At 37.7% G+C, this 14,822-nt stretch overlaps 1 long non-coding RNA gene across 1 annotated transcript in view; it reads right to left on the minus strand.

The window, feature by feature from the left end:
• Positions 1–363: 363 nt before the first annotated feature.
• LOC107204829 overlaps positions 364–14,822 on the minus strand; it is a 22,296-nt gene continuing 7,837 nt past the window's right edge. The window contains exons 3-5 of the long non-coding RNA XR_002001759.2: positions 14,205–14,401; positions 11,553–11,723; positions 364–3,905 (exon numbers count right to left, since the gene is read on the minus strand). This is a non-coding gene — a long non-coding RNA (uncharacterized LOC107204829). The remainder of the gene's footprint in view (positions 3,906–11,552; positions 11,724–14,204; positions 14,402–14,822) is intronic.

Below are 14,822 nucleotides of genomic sequence, written 5' to 3' on the forward strand. Positions count from 1 at the left end.
GTGTAGTCACAGAGAAATGCAGGTGGCAGTTAGCAGCTACTAGTCTAATAATAGAGTCTATTTGTAATGATAATAACTCATTATCCATGTAAATATAGTTTAGCAATTTTCAAGTAAACATAAAGAAATCTGAAAAGAGAAGACTAACATAATACATTCTGTAAGAAGAAAGGACTGTACAAAGTAACTTTTTTCTTTCTAATCCTTGGCTGTGAACAGCAGGCTGTTCAGTGCCATAGCACATCTATACATATGTAGACACTTTGGTATAATCCATGACAAAAATCTTGCAAATGTGCATATTAAGGTTCTACTCTACCACTAAGATATGTTAACTAGTTAAAGTGAAGCCACAAATTTAGATTGTTTATAAATAAGTTTATTGTTGGTGGCTTTTGTGGAACACATTAAGTATATAGATTTCATAGCATTATTTTTTTTAATTGTATGAAGGTCTCAAGTGGAAGAGTGCTTAAATTAATATGATCTCACTTATTGCCTTTTAAAAGTTTGTCTGGTCCACTCAGTCTCTTGCCACTGTGACAAAGTAGGATACATTACAGGAATGTCAATTACTAGAGTATGAAGAGAATATAAACAGAGATTAAGATTCGATAAATCTAACACACATAGAAATATGTTTATGTCTGCCTGCTGTAATTTTTGCAAAATAGGGAGAAACAGAAAAGATTCTGGGGCTGTAATTTTGGTAAATCCACTAGTTTTAGAAGTCTGCCAGTTGTGGCATCCCCTTGAGACAGCTAAAACTGCAGTCGAGAAAAGAAGCAGCAAAATCAGTGAATATTTTAAATATGAATGGGTGGCTTCTTTACCTTGACAATAAATATTTGCAGCAGTCCTCTAAATTATCCCAATTGCTTCACATTTTGCTAAATGTTTTTAAGATCTTCATAGGTCCTCATGCAAGTTTTCTTCTGACTTATTTTTTAGTCTTAAGAACTGAACCTTCAAGGTGCTTATCCTGCTCAAATTCTGTTGAGACCAAGGACTTATTACCCTAAGATTCTTGCAGGACTGGGCCCTATAAGCAAACTTATTTGATTAGTTAAACTGGTGCTCTAGAAGTTGCTGAATTGTCTCCCATTTTGCTTTCTGTCAATGGCCAATTTCAGTATAGGACCACTCTTTACAAATTGGTAGGAGCACATTCAGAGCCTTGAAAGAAATTATCTAGTTGCCATGAACTGTAGATTTATTTTTAAAACAATATATTTAGCAAATAAGTGACCAGCTCTCAAAAGCATTTGTCCTTTTCCAGCAATGGCTTCTGGTTCAAAAATCTCAGTCATCTGCTTTCAGTGTTATGTATATTGATGTTATTTTTTATTTAGTCAACAATTTATGGTGACTTTATTATAATGGGAAGTCTAAGCAATTATAATTATAATGGTTTCACAATCATTAGTGGTAAAACACATCTGTTGACATGAATTTGTCTCTTTTTTTCACTGCTTCAGCTGCTTGAGAAATGTTAATTATTTTCTTCTGTGACATCAGTGTAGCAGTCTACTACTGTAGTCTGTAAATGTTAATAAGGGCTGGCTGAAAAAGTGTCAGGTACAAACAATTCAACTGGGAAGGGCCATCTGAGACCACTAACTGCTGCCTGCTTTTTCTGCTTCTTTGCCCTTTCTCTGGAATATAGAAATTCTCAACTATTTCATCTTCCAAAATATTTTTAGTTACAGCAAAGGAGCAACTCGAATATGCTGTGCTGTAATTAGAAGTTACTGTTTCAATAGTAATGCAGCACACAGCTTTGAAAAGTGATCTTTTTAATATTAAGCTGGCCAGTGACCTTGGATTGCTGGGTTGGGAAGAGTACTAACTTTCACACTGACTGGTAACAAGTGGTCACTACCTTTTTCTCTGTAGTGGCTGCTATGAAATAAAAAGAGTGTTTTCAGCCACTCAAAAATGGGAATGCCTGATTATATGGACATGTCTACTGCACATCCTTCTGCCTAAATATTGTGGATAATTTATGCTTCTATTGGGGAAACATTTCTGGACTAACCCTTTTTTCCAAAACTATATGAATTAAACTAGTTTAGTACAGTTTTGCAAACCTCATATTGGTTAAGTGATGGGCTTGTTGACATTTCTGTGGTTTTGTTGGCAGGGCTATTCCTTAAAAGCAGATCAGAACACAAAGTATTTTTTCCTCTGTTACTGCGCCTATTAGAGCTTTGGAGGCTTGATTTTTATGTTTTATATTCTGTAATCAACATACTCCTGGCAAAGGATTATCCTGATTAGATTCTTGGGACACATCTGTGATCTGTCCAAAGAACAAGAGGAGCTGGCTGTCAAACTGACCCACCAACCCTGCTCATTCTGGACCCTCATGTCTGCCTCTAAAGGTTGCTTCATCAGAAGTACCTATGCCCTCTGGAGTTTTCAAGCACTCATATTCTCTAGTTTTGCTGTTCTTATAGTCCAGTTCCTGTGGGTGGGGCTGAGCACACCCAGTTAGACTCTATGAATGTTTTGAGTTACAGGATAATACCTGAGAGGACAACATCTGCCAGTGTGGAATGATGCTGGGGGATAAGTGAACTCTCAATATTTGGTTTGGGGTCTTCTTTTTGCCCTACATCATAAGCATAAGGTGGGTATTTTTACCTTGCTCAGCAGCTAGCAGAGCTACCTGGTTGTACCATACACCATACAGGAGTGGTAACAATTTGGTAGGGCTGACAAGAGAAAGGGCAGAGGGAATGAATTTTGGCTGCAACCACCCCTTTCACACAAAGCTGGTAAATAATAAACCACTCAGAGTCAGGGAGAAGCAGAAACTATGCTATAATATAGATCATCTGACAGCTGCCATATGCTGCGAGCAGTGATTTCACATGGCAGGTATGAATAGACCTGTTTCTGGGAACTATTTGGGATTGAATTAGAATTTATTGGTAGATTTTATCCTTCTTAAACAGAATGCCCTTTCTTAACCTTGCATATTAATGTTTGAGCTGGTCACTAACTGAGATGGAAGTTCCCCACTGGCTTCAGATGAAGGGGGATGGAAAAAATTACATAGAAGAATGAAGCTCTATTTTATGCACTTAAGAGTTCTAAGTTCAAAGCTTGTCTGTGTTTGTTTTCCACCGTGCAGAACCTAGTGACAGTGGTTTGCCAGCTGTCTTTCTCTAGGCTTTTGGAAGCATGTACATTTTCTCTCCTTTTGTTCCTCACCAGAGAGTGTCTTCCATGGATGTAGTGGATTTAATTATTTAAATCTTGTTCACATCCTGGTACTTCATAGATGGTTCCTTAAATCTCTGACAGTAACATGATATGCACTGGGATTCTCAACAGAAAGAATATGCAGACAATATGGTCACTACTGTAACACCCCTTTCTTTAAGCTGCAATTGCAATTCATAAAATCATTGCAAAATAATTCTTAAAAATGGTTGTAAGATAAATACTATAGATACAGTCCTAGAAACCACATCTCACTTTAATTGAGAGCAGATGCAGTACTGCAGAAGCCCACGGAATGTTGCAGTTCATATTTTCCCTCCCCAGCTCCTTCTAGGGGAGCATAGTACATTTTGACTAACATACATTCTAGCAAGTTTGTATGCAAATTTTTTTATTAAATATAAACCAAAATGAATTTAAAACATCCTTGCACTCAGAAATGGTGATTCATAGATGCTATTTTCCTATTTCCTTTTTTCATGAAACGTTACCCATACTTTGGGTTGTGCAACTGAATAGGGCATCTGGGGAACTCAAGGGAGCACTTGCTTTGCCAGAAATTCACAAAGACAAATAGCAGTGAATTGGGAAATGTGTATCTTTTATCTGGTTCATCTTCTAGTTCGAAGATTTTATTCAGGCTAGTCTTTCATGTTACTTCTTTATCATTACTTCTGGGGGAAAAAAAAATAAAAATAAAAAAGCATGAAGTCATACAGTGCTCCCAGAACTCATATCTCTATTGAAACAGGCATTAGAGAAAAGAAATAGTGAAAACCTGGTATTTTTCAGTCCCACTTGTTTAACTGATGAGAGACTATAATATATCCTTAGCCTGAAAATACTCCCGTGTGCATTTTTGGAGACAGAAACTAAGTATTAAGGAACACAGAGACAAATAGCTTAGTAGTTCAGGTGCACAACTCACACTTTTAATTTATTCTCTCACCCACACCCATATAAAACATTTTATTCTCCTGAAAGCCAAGACAAATGCACAACCCAATATAACCATTTTAACAGCATCAAATCTGCCTTTGTGTAGCTCTCCTCTTGCTAGCTTTAAGGATTGCCTAAAGCAAATGCAGTTCTCTGGGGGAACAATCAGAGTTTAGAAACCTTCAAAACAATTGCCAACCAAACATTCAATTCCTGCTCAGTCAGCTGATTTGAGATAGATTTTATAGTGTAACTATTTTGAAGAAAAGTGCCGACAACAAGATAGCATCTCTGAGCAGAACATTGCACATCATACAGAATAATGTTAAGGATTATAGTTTACAGGCTAATCCTTGTTCTGTGTATTGCACTAGCCACTTGGAGTGTGGGCCGCACTTTATTTATTTATTTAAAAAATACATTGCTCCTCCTTACAAGATTTTTATAAATCCTAGTAAATTATCTCTTCAGATGGTTCTGGGAGGCACATCACTAGCATTAATTATTTTTTATTTTCTGAGGAGAAAATGAGGCACAGCAGCTGTGTCTCTCACCCAAGATCTCCTAGATAATCTGAAAAAGCAAAAGTAAATGAGTCTGGATCCCACTTACTTGAAGCCTCTCTGCTTTCCCTGCTAGTATTGTGTCTTGCTCTTTAATATTTCAGATTAGCGTACAGTGTGTAGGGAAAGAGTTCATAATGAGATAGTCTTCCATGGAATTTTTCCAGGGTTCCACCTAGACATGGCATTTTTATTTATATTTTTACAGAAGGACTCTCCCTTCCCCAGGCCTCACAAAAGTTTCTCTGATAGAGAAATGGGACAACTTGGGAGGTCTGTGTGAAGAGCTACATTTTGCTGGATACACTCCTGCTGTTAGCAAATTGCTCCAATGGGAGGACTAGCCAACTAACTCAGTCAACCCACTAAAATGGATTCCCTATTTTATAGAGATAGATCCTCTCAGTTAACTCATCTGTAGGATTGTAAAAAATGAGAGACAGAGCAAATAGTACACGGGGGAGGTAAACAAAAGCTCATGGGTAAGGTTTTGTTTGGTACCAACAAAGGTTGTTAATTACCTGTTTGCTCTACCTCAGTTTTCATGCTTTCCCTGTCTCTCCTCAATGATTCTGATTTTGATTCTGTAAACATAAGCCAGTCAAAAACCAGTCAGGGAGCAAAGAAAGAACTCCTTGCAGATTACTGCCGGTATTGTCAAAGAGAAAAAAAGTACATGCAAATTCCACAAAGTTTTCTCAGGAGACCCTCATCCATGTTTGCATTTTACCTGAGCTCTGTGAAATATGAATCCATTGCTCTTTACTGCTACCTGTACAAGTCAGAAACTGCCCAAGCAGTTGGAAAACTTGGTCCTAAGTTACAGACTTTGACTGGATGTTTCCTTTAGTCAGCTTTGGCAGACTCTGAAAGTATAGAGCCTTTTGGAACAGCTAGTTCATCACAGGAAAACCATCCTACAGAACTGTATTACTTCTGCTGCACTCTTCAAAGACAGGTCTCCAATTCTCTCTCTCAAAGTTCATGAATATTCTCAGTAGGCTAATTTTGCTTCTGCTAGTTTTCTGGCAGCAGTGCTGTTACATCAGTGAGTTTCTCACAGTGTTGGATAGCTTTTGAAAGCTGGTCACATTTTCTGAAAGAGCAAGGTGTAATTATAGCTGTGTGGCTTTTTTTTCTTCCTTTATTGTAGCTTGTCAAAGCAACTGATAGGTCAATCAAAGCTGAACTCTAAGCTATAAAGGCAAGAAAGCAGGGCATAGATGGGTAATTCATTGGAATGTCTGTCAGATGGGAGATCCAGCTAAAACAAATGACAAGATAGGAACTGTTTATTGTGTGCCTTTGTACAGGCTGCATGAAGTAGTGACCAATGCTGGTAAGACAAATATGATGCTTACTCACCAGTGTAACTGAAGGTCACTCAAATGTGAATGGATTTTGCAATGTGACTTAATGTGGTAAACAGGTAAAGGAACAGATTGCTGCAAGTTTCAGACCATGAACTTAACAAGCACAAAGAAAGCAACTAGATGGTTAAGGTTTTCATATATATATACATATATATATATGTGTGTATATATATATACATATATATGTGTATATATATATATATGTATATACATATATACAACCAGTTTAAAACACTGAAGAAAGAATAAGAGCTGTAGAAATACAAACCTTCAACTTGTGAAGCTGAACTTATTCTATTGGAATTTACCAGTGTTTGATCTAAACAATTAAGCACAGAGAGCATTATATGCCAGTAAATTGACATCAAGCTTCCTTCTGTTTGTGATCCTTCATCAGCCAATGACCTGGGAGATGCAATTGTGCTCCTTAGTTCCTTTCTGATAATTTTAAAGCCATGGTATAGCAGTTCTTGTCAGTGTTTCTGGAAACATCCCTGAAAAACAGCAGCCTAGATGCTAACATGTTATGGCTAGCTCTGTAATGAGTACAGCTATCCAGGGCTGGAATGGGATAGGAGAAACTAGCCAATGTTTCAGCTCAACAGCAAAATAGCAAAGAAGGAAAAAACTCACTGCAATTCACAGATTCTTTGCCACAGCTCTGAGGGAAACTCATATCCTTGCATCTTTTAAGTCATGGAGACACTTTTATTGTGTTGGTTTTTGTTGTCATGCTATATTAACTGATCATTGTTTTAATTGTATAAACTCTGCTAGATTGCAAATAAGCTGTAAAATCATACCATGATATGTAAGTATATGTCAAACAGATCTTACATAGTATCACTTCAATTAGTCTTGATTTTTTTTTGAGTCACTCTCTGAAGCCAGGAAGTCCCAGTCTTTTAAATCTATCAGAAAAGACATCAGCATCTGTTCTTACACAATTTCTGTGTGCCTAGCAATGTCCTCTCCCACTTTAGTTTCTCACATGAAAGCCTCACTCTGCTGTGTAGGAAAACACCATCATCTCCTTGTTTACGATGCACTGATTCTTATTACAAAATTAAAAATTTCTGCTGTTCTAAAGGTGAGTTACTATATTGCATTTTATTGAGGAGAAAAGTTGATGCAGATTAAGCATAATAGAATATTATTTTAAAATATATAATCTATTTTGAATATACAATAAAATGAACTTTGGATCAAAAGATTGATACTAACTTACATCATACCAACTAAGCCTTTTTAGCTCCTATTTGGATAAAAGAATAGGATTTATGTAAGGGTATGTCACTGGCTTGTAACTCTGAAGAAATTCGCCATTACAGACCTGTGTGATTTCACGCATTGCATGGGAAGCCCCAAACCAAATAAAATTAAATATCTGTCTATTTGTATCTCAGGTTCCTTGGGTAGACAAAGGAATGCAACCAGACTCCTGGGACACCTACAACTTGTGGACATGCGCAACTAAGCCAGCACACCTTTGTAAATGCAAACTGAGTAACCATTCTGCAAGACCTGAAGAATTTAGGCTAGTGGTTTGGTGTTCAAAATGGTTCACAGATGCAGAAGATCAGATCCACTGAGGATTTAGGCACTTAAAAGATAATTCTTGCAACACCAGCCTTCTGACATCTAGTCCTGGGTGCTCACTCTGTGCTAGATGCATAGGTTCCCTCTGCAGTAGGGCAGGAGTTGGCTTTCAAAAAAACGGACAAGTTAAACTGCTCTAGAAGCTTGGAATTGGCCAGTTGAGAAATTTTAAAGACATAGTTAATAATGTACACCTACTCCCCAATGGATCTCATAAAGCCTGTAGGAACTGTTTCCATTCACTCTACATCTGGAGCCTGGCACTTCTAAAAGCAGGTTATCAGCGTCCTTTCTTCGGGACCCAGCACAGTTCATTTCTCTTCCAAAACAAGTTTCCAGTTCTGGTAGCCTTGCCATCTTGCCTTTGATACAATGGCTTGAGCACACACATCTGGCACAAAAGACCCCCAGCTCTGCTGGTGGGGTTTCATACCCAAGAGAATTGCCTTGCAGCTGGGTAATCCAACTGTCAGATTAAAGACTACTGGAATGAGGGAGAAGATGGGCTTTTCTACTCTTCCTGTAAGGGTCGTGCCATTGCAAAGAGTAAGTAAGAATCTAAGGCCAAGCATGACTTTGTTCTAGTGGTTCAGGAAGTTCCACTTGCTGTTTTCAGTATAGGTGCTGTGATCTAGATGGGGACTACTTAACATTAACTCAGAAATATGAATGGTCTTGACAGACAGGATGACAACTCAGGACTTCTCTCTTTGTGCTTGTTTTAAAAGATTTACTTAATTTCTAGCCCTGTTAAAGGACAACACTGCACATCTGAAAAAGTAGAGGTTTCTGGCTTTCCCATGGCACAGAAAGAGGTGTTTTATTTTTTTCAGTTAGATGTAGCTGAACAGAGCTTTCCAGGGCCACACATCTGTACAGACAATTAGTTTTTATTTGGATTGGGTCCATGTCAAAGCTTTTCAAAGCTAATATGGAGCACTGGAATAAGTGAGGCTCCTCAGCACACCAAATTCGTGGCACTGCGGCAGGCTGCAGGATACCTGTGGTACTGAAAAGTGGCTAGATCTGTAAGCAGATCAAATGCCAACCTGATCCATATGTGCACACTTGAACCGGTGTGTATATATCCACATGTACCAAATATTAATCAGCAAAACTAGACAAAGTTTAAGGATAGATAATTGAACAATAGGATTTTCAGCTTTCTTTCTATCTGCAGTGATATCCATGCATGTCAGTGAATTGTCTTTTCAGTTCAAATGTCTGTCTCTAATTGTCCTAGTAGAAATCCAAATGGTCTAGAAAGAGAGAGTGCAAGGAGCCTACTGTTATCACCACACAACTCACTTCATGTCCTATCAGAATGCACAGCTAGTTTCTCTTGGAAACAAAATTTAAATAACCATGTACTCTGAGACCAGGCACAAATATCTTCGTAAGGGACTTCTACAAGAACGTTCTGTTTGGTATGTCATGCAAATATGTAGAAACATTTATCTCAGAGTTCAGATTTCTCAGACTTTTAGTTTCTTTTGGTTTTACAGTGCTTATCAGATAATGATAGACATTATAATCAGAAGGACATCACTGCTCTTCCATTGGGCATAAATCTGAGGTAAATCCATTGGTGTCAAAAGTTTTAGCTTAGTTTTGGTTTAGTGTACATGAGAACAGAATCTGTACCATACATCTTATTTTTCTTGTGATATAATCCAGTGTATCCGGAAATAAGAAAGCCATATCAAGCCCCAAATCAAATTTTTAAAGATATCAGCTTTCTTTTACAATCTGGGTGGCCCTCACCATGTCTGGGAAAACGTGAACCCAGTGGCCCTGGTAACACATCACCTGCTTTTTTTCCAGACTGCTGTAATCAATTTGTCTTTATCCACCACATTACCAAAAGACACTATTAAAATTCATATCTGTGTGTTCTCCCCAGAGGGTAAACCATCAGAGATCTCCACGGTTTTAGAGGTTTTGTGGAGATGCAGAAGGCTTTAATTATGTTTAAAATAAGATCAAATTTCTTCCCTACAGTAATTTCAGATACTTCTACCATATTCCTGTAGGGCTATTTTGCACTCTGAAACGTGATCAATTATCAACCTCACAAATTACATCTTTTGTTTACATTTTTCTAGAACATCAAAGAGTGTTACTTTAAAACAGTGTTCCCAGGCTTAAATAATGTTTCAGTTTTTTGCTTAAAGACTTGTGATGATTTCTCCTGTAGACCCTGGAATGGTATGGGCCTGAAGGATCTTAGTTGCATTTAGGACTATTTTTAAGATACTTGGTATTCTCTAAGAGTTGAATCCTGAGGTTTTGCCTCAGGCAAAACTGTTAAAATAAATGGAGTTCTACCCAAGCAGTGGAAGAATAAGAATCAAGTTAAATCTTTAAATTTTGGCCCCAAGATATTAACATCTTCTAAACTGTCAGGAGAGGCAGTATTTTTTTATCTGAGGAATTTATTTCACTGCTTTGCTAAAACCCTTGGCAATATAAGTGAAGGAAGGAGACTCAGTTTTTCTTGCAGGCGCCTCTCTCTGCAAAGAGAGAAGACAAACAAGAAAAAGAACATGTCTTTGGGCTACCATTCATCTGCTTGAATCTGAGGCATCTTCTTCCAAAAGAATATCTCAGGAACATGAGCAGTGTTCCAGAAATATATAAAAATGCAAAACTCATTTGAAAAGGGAAACGCATGTTAATAATAAATCCACAACGAGACCTGTAATGAAGGATCTGCTTTCAGAGCAGAGCTGCCAGTAACTCTGCACCTGTGTCTGTCTACCCATTTACTATGTTGTACTTGTCCATCATGTCTCAGAGTATTGTTCTGTGGAAATCCATGAGAACACTTGCTTCCAAAAGGCAATTCTTAGTTTTCCAACACTCTAAAATTTCTTAGAGGAAATTAGCACGGAAACATGGTTTGGCCTCTCTTAATATTCCATTTAAATAACTCCCTATATCTCCTTTTTACTACTTTTTGCAACATCATATTTCTTGTGTCTAATGTTTCTTCAGTGTGTATTGTTCTACTGTTTTCAATGTGAAAAAAAAAAAAAAAGTACTTTCTGTAACTGGACTTCCTACCCATGAACACTGACCACTTGAATCCCATTTTGCTTTATTCATACTGTTTCCCACACTGTCCTGCTCTGTTTACTAATGGGTTCTATATCTATCCACCTACCCCCTAAAGTCTTAAATGACAGCTAAATTGGGAGCAATGATACACACTTTTCTGTGAGTATCTAACGAAGCCTGAACACATTCCCTGTGGGTGCTGGTTATCCTCTGGTCTTCCTTCTCCTTTTTGCTGGGAACAGTCCCTCATTTGACTTTCTCTACCAGACAAAAAGAGAAGGTTTGCAGCAAGTTTGGAAGGTGTTCTGAATGACCAGTCAATCATCTGTACTGATTAGATAAAGGGCTACTCTCAAATTTAACCTATTACACCTGAATTCTGCCCAACTTTCCTTCTCTTGGAGTATGCATGTAGATCTCCCTTAGCTACTTGTCGGAGCCTGATTATTTTTTAGACTTCATTCTTTCAAGTATGGTTAAATTTAGTGAATTGTTGCCCTGTCCTGAAGGGCAGGCTTAACATGGTTGCTGATGAAGTGCCATCCACTTTGCAGGACATACTAGGGGTTTCTTTTGAAAGTGTACCACTCTGAGGTTGTTTTTCCCACGGAACAAAATCAATTATCAAATCATGACATCAGAATCAAATTGTCTTTCACAAATATTCCTGTACCCTGCTGTCTTCTCCACACAATCTCTATATTGAGATTACAAAGTCCCTGCAAAATTAGTAGAGCCATGCAGCTTGCCCTAAATGTTAATGTAATGCAATACAAATAGCACTTACCTTCAAAACTAAGATGGTTTCAGTTGATTTCTCCGATGACCACAGCAGTGGCAGAATCTTGCAAAAACAGTCTGGTGGTCCCTTTTGGATCAAAACTGAGATGAATTTCAACTCCTTATTCCTTGTTTCATTAGTTTCCCTCTTGATTGTACTTTTCAAATCTATACAGCCCTATACAGCAAAACAAAATTCAAAGTGTCAATGTATACAGCATGCTGACGAGATCTGAAAAGAACTGGAGTATTCTGCATGCTGTCCATCAAAGTACATAATCTCCTTCTTAATTTTAGGCATGTGAGTAACTCCACTGAAAAGAACAGAATTACCTACTCAGCTGGGTCCAAGCCAAAGTACTGAGCCTATGAAGTATTGAATTCTCAGTGAAAATAAGCTGTCTTGGTTGGAGTGAGAGAGACTTTTGGAAATAAGAGAGTATTATATTTCATGCAGCTCTCTTATTCCATTATTTAGTTATTTAGTTATGCCAATTAATGCATGAATGTTCCATCAATTTTCTTTTTTTTTTCACTTCACACAAACTTCATGCATTTACAAAAGTGTTCAATCTGTCAAACAGTATAATGCCAGATAATTATATTCTATTTTAAAGGACATACACCTTGCAATAAAGCAACATTCAAACATCTGGCATCTAGATTTTGGGGATTTCTTTACAACTTACACTCCAAGAATCCTGCACAATTCAATGGAAGCATCTGTACTGATGTTACTGCACAAATATTACCTTATACATTGTCAGAAATCAAAATACAGTTACTACTTCTCCAGTTCTAATATGGATGTAGCACCTATTCTAACATTTAGTAAATATAAGGTACACTGTTACAAAGTAATTCTATATGAAATTGTGACTTTTATGCTTCTATTTAAAACATTCAGTACTAGACTGACAGAAGTTTAAACATTTTGCTTTGAGGATGAAGAAAAAAACTGTAGTTTCATAATTAATAATAAACTCATAAAAATGAGTTCATATTTTTGTAGAGATATTTATCCTTACGGACTATACATTTAGACACAAAAGACTGTGTATGTCACATATATTTTACCAGTTCTTGTTTAGAGTGGCTTACTTTTGGCTATTTTGTATAACATAAAAAAGTGGACCAAAATCAAGTAAATATACCCTGAAAATACCTTCCCACATTAAAACATTTATATTTTTCCATAAATATAGAATATTGCCTTTCAATGGGTAGGATAAACAATATTCAGCCTCAATCTATGCAAAATTTCTGGTATTCATTTTAACCTAACAGGTAATATAGAATTTTATTCTACAGGTGGGCTGAGAATCTCTAAGGCATTACTTCTTGTACATATTCAGTCACACAGAAATCTACCCTGGAACTACCACTGGACTTCTGTGTATTAAACTACTATGTGGAAAAGCTATTTTGGATAACATTAAGAGGATTATATTGTGTTAATATGTTGTTTTTTTTCCTTCCATCAGTAACTAAAATAGTTAGGTAGAAGGACCTACAGTACTACTAAGTACTACTTCAAAAGTGCAAGAAAAAGTGCTTGAAAAATATTGTCAATAAATTGCAAGTAGCCTCATAAGTGGGATGAATGACACAATTTTCTGCATTATGGACAAGATAATTTTCTGTGAAAGATTTCTTCAAGGCCAGCTTGGAGCTAGTCCAGGAGGGCACTCTGTTCAGGAAAACAAATCTGAAGAAGAGAGGATTATGAATCATATAACTGGTACACCATCTCTTGCCCTTTCTGCCCATTCACTGGAGTCAGTTCTGTATCAAACGAAAAAAAATCATAAGGAAAGCAAATAACTGCTTTTACTTTGGGAAGTTCTGGAGATTTTAATGCCATTTGCTGTTGAAAGTAGAGGAAGGAATGATGCTCCAAGGACAGGCTACAAAGTTTGGCCTAATAAATGTGAATGGATATACAGGGCTTGATTGTTCTTTCACACCAATGAAACTCCATGGACTGAAATTAGGCACACTAATTACACAATATACTTCTGTAAATGATTTGTAACTCTGGAGTGAATGAACTGTAATATAACCTAAGGCACAATGTGCATGTGCAGCCTGGCCCCTCAGGCTTGTATTAATAGTAACACAGGTTGTCATCATGTGTTTTTAAATTTTTAAATCTAAATAAAATATAACACTGCATGTAATAAGTACTTTAAATGGCAGATGTGTAATAAACATCTCTATTTACGACATACTTAAGCAGGAAAACATAATGAGGTGTGGTTCTGGTACAAATTTTGCTTCAGGTTCACTTTGTACTTTTAACCACCTTCATTAATTACACAGCTAAGATCATGCCCTGGAGAGCTTTAATTTTCTTGTGATTATATAATGGTCTCTTACTGATATCATTATTCAAAAAAATAAATAAAAGATTAGGAATATTTTCAGACAGAGCTTTTAAGTATAAAGATTTGTTAAACATATTTTTACCAAATCTGAGCCACAACTGGAAACATCTAAAGATGTTTCTTTGCCTTAGGTAACCACGCAACATTTCCTCTGTGTTTGCACTACCCTTTCTCATATATATGATTTTTGAATGACTGCCATTACCCTTTGTTTCTGTAGACCAGAAATGTCTTCATCTTCATAATGGCCCTGGAAGATAGGGAATACTCACATCTGTGTTTTCCTGATAGGGCACAGATTTTCATTCTTGCTCAGCTAAGTGGGAGGTAGGTATCCAAACACTTCCAAGTTGTTGTGTGTATGTGGTTTACCCTAGGTCAGGCAAGAATGAACAGGAATTGTCTCCATTTCCTGAGATCCCAACTGATGCTCCAAGCCCTGGACCTTCCTTTGCACTCCATATACGCACTAGGGAAAACGGACAAAACATCAACCCAGTTATCAAAGGAGCATTTGAAACATGATGACCATACACTGTAGGAAACAGGTTTTCATCCTATGGAGTGCCAGCTTTTGTGGCACATGGGACAATTTATCAGGCCCACAGCCCATTCCCATAGCCTTTTTCCCCCAGGCACAGCTCTAGAAGGGGAAGGGGGTGTGTGTCAGATGAATTGTTCTGGCAGCAGGCACAGCTCCCAAGCGGCCCAGCCCTCGCTGGTGGCCGCTCTCCCACCACACGAGGCTTACACAGCGGGCATGTGGCAGCCCAGCGGGCCCAGCGCAAAATGGCGGCTGGGAGCGGCAGCCATTGCTGGGAGCGGCAGCCATTGCTGGGAGCGGCAGCCATTGCTGGGAGCGGCAGCCATTGCTGGGAGCGGCAGCCATT

The sequence above is a fragment of the Parus major genome, chromosome 1A (genome assembly GCF_001522545.3).
Source record: "Parus major isolate Abel chromosome 1A, Parus_major1.1, whole genome shotgun sequence".
In the NCBI taxonomy this organism is placed as follows: Eukaryota; Metazoa; Chordata; class Aves; order Passeriformes; family Paridae; genus Parus; species Parus major.